This window comes from Thamnophis sirtalis, unplaced genomic scaffold, assembly GCF_051295495.1.
Source record: "Thamnophis sirtalis isolate CommonGarterSnake01/CBP01778 unplaced genomic scaffold, rThaSir2_p1.2 scaffold_4, whole genome shotgun sequence".
Taxonomy (NCBI): Eukaryota; Metazoa; Chordata; class Lepidosauria; order Squamata; family Natricidae; genus Thamnophis; species Thamnophis sirtalis.
The window spans coordinates 127,887,536-127,893,535 of record NW_028261384.1 but is presented as its reverse complement, the minus strand read 5'-3'; positions in this window follow the sequence as shown (position 1 = coordinate 127,893,535).

The following is a 6,000-nucleotide window of genomic DNA, read 5'->3' as shown; positions in this document are numbered from 1 at the left end:
GCTGCCTCCACAAGTCCTGAGAGAGCGCGGATGAGTTCTTGCGGTTTGCGCTGAGCCCGCTTCCCAAGCACCATGGCTGCTTGGTCTCTTTTGCAGGTGAGGGGATGACATGGGCAAGTCTGAGGACGAGGTGCCCGTTAGCTTTTCTCAGACTGTTGACAAAGGACAGGCGGTCGGGGCTTCGAATGCTGGGGGCACTATATATATATATGGGACCAGGTATGGGTGGTGGTTTGCTGAGAGGATGCAGGCTTTTTTGGGTGGGTGGGTGGATGGTGGGAAAGAGGTGTTGTGACTGCCTTTGCCAGGTGGGAAGAACATGCTCAGTGTGTGCGCGTGTGTGTTTTTATGTATTGCTAGGCCGGCGCTGCACGGATACTATGGAACTAGGGATGCTTTCTCTTTCGCCACCCACTGGTCCCTTTAAACCTTCTTTTCACCACGTGAGTTGGGAGGAGACGGACGGAGGGAGTCTGGAAGGCGGCAGGGGCACCCCTTGTGCCACTGCTTCTTGGAGCGCTTTGCATGGCTTGCTTGCCTGAGTCTCTCCGGCCATCCTTCTGCCCTGACTAAGGGAGGAGGACTGAGCCAGGAGTCCCCCACCCCACTGCCCATGCCTCTCCAATCTAGAAAAAGTGCAGAGGAGAGCAACCAGTATGATTAGGGGACTGGAGACTAAAACATACCAAGAATGGTTACAGGAACTGGGCATGGCTAGTCTAGTGAAGAGAAGGACATGATAGCAAAGCACCTGAAGGCCAGACGAGGAATAATGGATGGAAACTGAACAAGGAAAGATTCAACCTAGAAATAAGGAAAAACTTTTTGACAGAACAATCAACCAATGGAACAGCTTGCCTTCGGAAGTTGTGGGAGCTTCATCATTTGAGACTTTCAAGAAGAGATTGGACTATCATTTGTCAGAAATGGTGTAGGGTCTCCTACTTGAGTGGGGGGATTGAATTAGATGACCTACAAGGTACCTTCCCACTCTGTTAATCTGTTAAATGGCAAAAAAGACTTTCCTTCCTTTGAAGTGAGATTATCCCCAACCCTCTTTATTTTCTCAAAATCCCTCAAGACTTGCCTTTGTCATCAAGCCTGCACATTTCAGTAACCAGTGGAATCTATTATAATAATTTGATAAATAAGAAAAATATATAAATAGCTACATCTTAATTCATTGATTTATATCATGAGTTCTGCATTATTTCCATGATTGTGCATGATCTATTTTTAATAAACCCATGTTGGCTTTCGGTTATTGTTTCATTTGCTTCTAGTTGTTTGCTGATTCGCTGCTTGATTATCTTTTCAAGAATCTTCCCTGGATTTCTTCCAAGTTCACTTCAGAACCTAGAGACTTTCCTTGCATGTTTTTTAAAAAATATTAATTATTCTGAGCCCTAATCAGATTAAATGGGAATAGCTAATCAAAAAGTTAATTTTTCTCAAAATTAATTTTTAATGTTCTAATGTGAACTCTTCCCTTAAATGATGGTTTCATGTCCTGTAGCCATAAACTTTATAATTCCCCTACCAAAAAAATAAAACAGCCAAGCCTCCCAATATTCTTCACATCTAGTTTAAAAAATTATGTAGAGGAAAATCCACACTAATATCCACTGCCCTAAATCTGAATGTTTGAAATTGACATTGGGGTAACAGGTAAAATACTGGAGTAGAAACTGGGAAACCATCAATTGTAGTCCTCATTGAAGATGATGGTATTGGAGAATTGCTTCTTAGCTTTCTTTATATAATTCATCTTATTCATGATGACAAGTGTCTAGTCTTGGTTAGCTTGTTTAATTTATGTCAATGGAACAGAACAGAATGGAATGGAACAGAATAAGAGCAATGCTAACAGTAACTGTTACATATTGAGACTGGAGCAATAGGCTCCTCCAAGGTCCTCTATTCCAGTGGGAAAATACTAAAAGCCAATTGGCTGTGCTGTCTGATAGCTCCTTATAAAAGGGCTAGCTGTCAGACAGGCCAGCACTGGGTCTGTACATAGTTATTGAATAAAGAGCTGTTGTTGTCTCTGAAGCCTGAGTCCTGTCTCATCCATTCACCCTATCTAACACTGACAATGAAGATGGGATCGGAAGACAACTAGGCAGAAAGAGCTGACAATGCGATCCAGCAGCTATTTTGAGTGGCAAATTCAAAGTTGCCTCGGCTCATCAAAATGACTATGCATGCCCCACCAGCTTCCTAGAATCCAGCCATGGAACACTGGGATTCCTACATGATGAGGTTTGAGTGCTTTATGGAAGCCAACAACCTTCTCAGTCTATTGGACAACAGGAAGAGGGCTTTTTTTCTGACTTACTGTGGGCTTGAAGTCTTCAACATGCCAAGGCATTATCCGAACTGTTGCCAGTCCAGACAGTCACCTGGTCTCCATTACAGAATATGCTGAAGACGCACTATGTGCCGAAGCCTTCTAAATTTGTGCGGCAGTACAAATTCAATTTGCACATTCAGAAAGAAGGGGAGACAATCACCCAGTATGTTGCCATGCTTCGCAAGGCCGCAACTTACTGTGAGTTCAGAGACCTGGATGAGTTGCTGTTCAATCAAATAATTTGTGGACTGCAATACATTTACATGCAGCTGAGGCTGCTAGCAAAAACAAATATGATACTGCAAATCACACTAGACAAGGCCAGAGCAACTGAATCATCAACAAAGTCAACAGAGACGCTGCAGAAACATGGCAGCCCAAAAAGCACATGCAGAGCTGTTATGGTTCATCGTGAGAACACCGAGCAAGATCTCTTATCTGATAGTGAAGATGGAGTTTTCTCATTTCATTTCATTTCATTTTTCATTTGATTTTATTTGTAGGCCGCCCTTTTCCCTGAGGGGACTCAGGGCGGCTCACAGAAAACCAGGGAGGGGGGAATACAACACTAAGACGACAACACATAATAAAATAATAAGCAACATGCATACAACATTCGGGCGGGGTAATGGTCCTTATCCCCAGGCCTGACGGGCGAGCCAGTTCTTCAAGGCTGTGCGGAAGGCCTGGACGGTGGAGAGGGTGCGAATCTCTACGGGGAGCTCGTTCCAAAGGGTCGGGGCCGCTGCTGAGAAGGCCCTCCTCCTTGTGGTTGCCAGCCGACACTGGCTGGCCGATGGAATGCGGAGGAGGCCTAACCTATGGGATCTTATAGGTCGTAGGGAGGTAATTGGCAGAAGGCGGTCTCTCAAGTATCCAGATCCACTGCCATGTAGGGCTTTATGGGTGATCAGTAGCACCTTGAAGCGCATCCGGAGATCGACAGGTAGCCAGCGCAGCTCGCGGAGGATAGGTGTAATGCGGGTGAATCGGGGTGCACCCGCGATCACTCGCGCGGCTGCGTTCTGCACTAGCTGAAGTCGCCGGATGCTCCTCAAGGGCAGCCCCATGTAGAGCACGTTGCAGTATTCCAGCCTAGAAATCACGAGGGCCCGAGTGACTGTTGTGAGGGCCTCCCGGTTCAGGTAGGGTCGCAACTGGCGCACCAGGCGTACCTGGGCGAATGCCCCCCTGGTCACAGCCGCTATATGATGGTCGAATGACAGCTGTGGATCCAGGAGGACTCCCAAGTTGCGAACCCTCTCTGAGGGGTGTAAAATTTGACCCCCCAGCCTGAGTGTTGGATTAGTGGCCAAATTTTTGGGAGGAAAACACAACAGCCACTCGGTCTTTTCTGGGTTGAGCACAAGCTTGTTAATCCTCATCCAGTCCATGACGGCTTCAAGCCCCCGGTCCATTACGTCAACCGCTTCATTGATTTGGCACGGGGCGGACAGATACAATTGAGTATCGTCCGCGTATTGATGGTATCTAATCCCGTGCCTACGGATGATCTCTCCCAGCGGTTTCATGTAAATGTTAAATAGTAGGGGGGATAAGACCGAACCCTGCGGCACCCCATATTTCAGGGGCCTTGGGGACGATCTCTGCCCTCCCACTAACACCGACTGCGACCTGTCCGAGAGGTAGGAGGAGAACCACCGTAACACGGTGCCTCCCACTCCCACCTCCCGCAGTCTTCGCAGAAGGATACCATGGTCGATGGTATCGAAAGCCGCTGAGAGGTCAAGGAGGACCAGGATGGAGGGATGTCCTTCATCTCTGGCTCTCCAAAGATCATCCATCAATGCGACCAAGGCGGTTTCAGTGCTGTAACCGGGTCTGAAGCCTGACTGGAAGGGGTCTAGGTAGTCTGCTTCCTCCAAGGACCGTTGGAGCTGGAAGGCCACCACCTTCTCAACAACCTTCCCCAAAAAGGGGAGGTTGGAGACCGGGCGATAGTTGTTAAGGACAGCTGGATCTAGGGATGGCTTCTTCAGGAGGGGTCTCACCACCGCCGCTTTCAGTGCGGCGGGGAAGTTCCCCTCCCGAAGAGAGGCGGTTACAACCGCCTGGATCCAGCCTCGTGTCACCTCACTGCAGTTAGAAACCAGCCATGAGGGACACGGATCCAGAGCACAGGTGGAGGAACTCACAGCTCTCATGGCCTTGTCCACATCCCCGGGGGTAACCTCCTGAAACTCAACCCAGAGCTGTTGTACTTGGTCCCCCTGAGTCTCGGCTGGAACTGCGGGTGTGGAGTCCAAGTCCGTCCGAAACCGAGCAATTTTGTCCGCTAAGAATTGGGCATATTCTTCAGCTCTGCCCTGCAAGGGTTCCCCCGCCTCCCTTTTGTTCAATAGGGAGCGGGTTATCCTAAACAGGGCGGCTGGGCGGGACTCAGCGGATGCGACCAGGGAGGCTATGTGTGATCTTTTAGCTGCCCTAAGTGCCCTAGTATATTCCCTGGTGCAGGTGGTTACCATTGCTCGGTTCGATGCGGACTTATCGGACCTCCAACGGTGCTCTAGGCATCTCCTCCGGCGCTTCATCTCCCGGAGCTCCTCGGTGAACCAAGGGGGTCTCCGGGATCCGCCGCCTCGGAGGGGCCGCAGTGGCGCAATCCGGTCGAGGGCCTCTGACGCTGCCGAATGCCACGCAGCAGCCAGAGTCTCTACCGGACTGTGGGCGAAAGTATCAGGAATAACCCCAAGCTCTGTCTGGAACCTTACTGGCTCCATAAGACGCCTGGGGCGGAACCACCTGGTCGGTTCCTCCTCCCTACAGTGGGGGTTTGGCCTCCGGAAGTCGAGCCTCAGTAGGCAATGGTCTGACCACGACAGGGGTATGATGTCACTCCCCCTCAGACCAAGATCACACATCCACTGCTCCGAGAGAAATACGAGGTCAAGCATGTGTCCCGCTGAATGGGTTGGGCCTCGGATTACTTGAGTCAAGCCCATGGCTGTCATGGAAGCCATGAACTCCTGCGCCCCATCAGAGTTTTCACCGAGCGACGGCAAATTAAAGTCCCCCAGGACCATCAACCTAGGGAACTCAATTGCCAGCTCGGCTACTGACTCGAGGAGCGAGGGGAGGGCTGCTGCAACGCTGTTGGGAGGCAGGTACGTTAGCAGCAAACCCACTTGACCCTTGAGGTCCAACCTTAACAGCAAAGACTCACACCCGACAATCTCCGGAGCAGGGACCCTACGAGGAACTAACGACTCCCGGATAACAGCGGCCACACCCCCACCCCTTCCCTGGGCTCTCGGCTGATGCAGCACCTGAAAACCTTCTGGGCACAGTTCTACAAGGGGGACTCCTCCCTCTGGGCCCAGCCAGGTCTCAGTAATACATGCCAGGTCTGCCCTCTCGTCTAAAATTAAGTCCCGGACGAGAGGTGCTTTATGTACAACAGACCTGGCATTTAGCGACAACAGCCTGAGACCAGGGTCCTGATTACTTGCGCCATCTGGTCTTGGAGTGGGGCTCCTAGGGCCAGAAGGAGGGATCTCTGTGATGTAGCGAACCCTCCTTCCCCGGTAATGGCCTGCCCTAAAGTCCCCGCCGTATCTGCCCCTCCCTGTCACGACCGCAATACCCCGACCCTCTCCCGTATCTTTAGTCCCCTCAACCACCCCCAT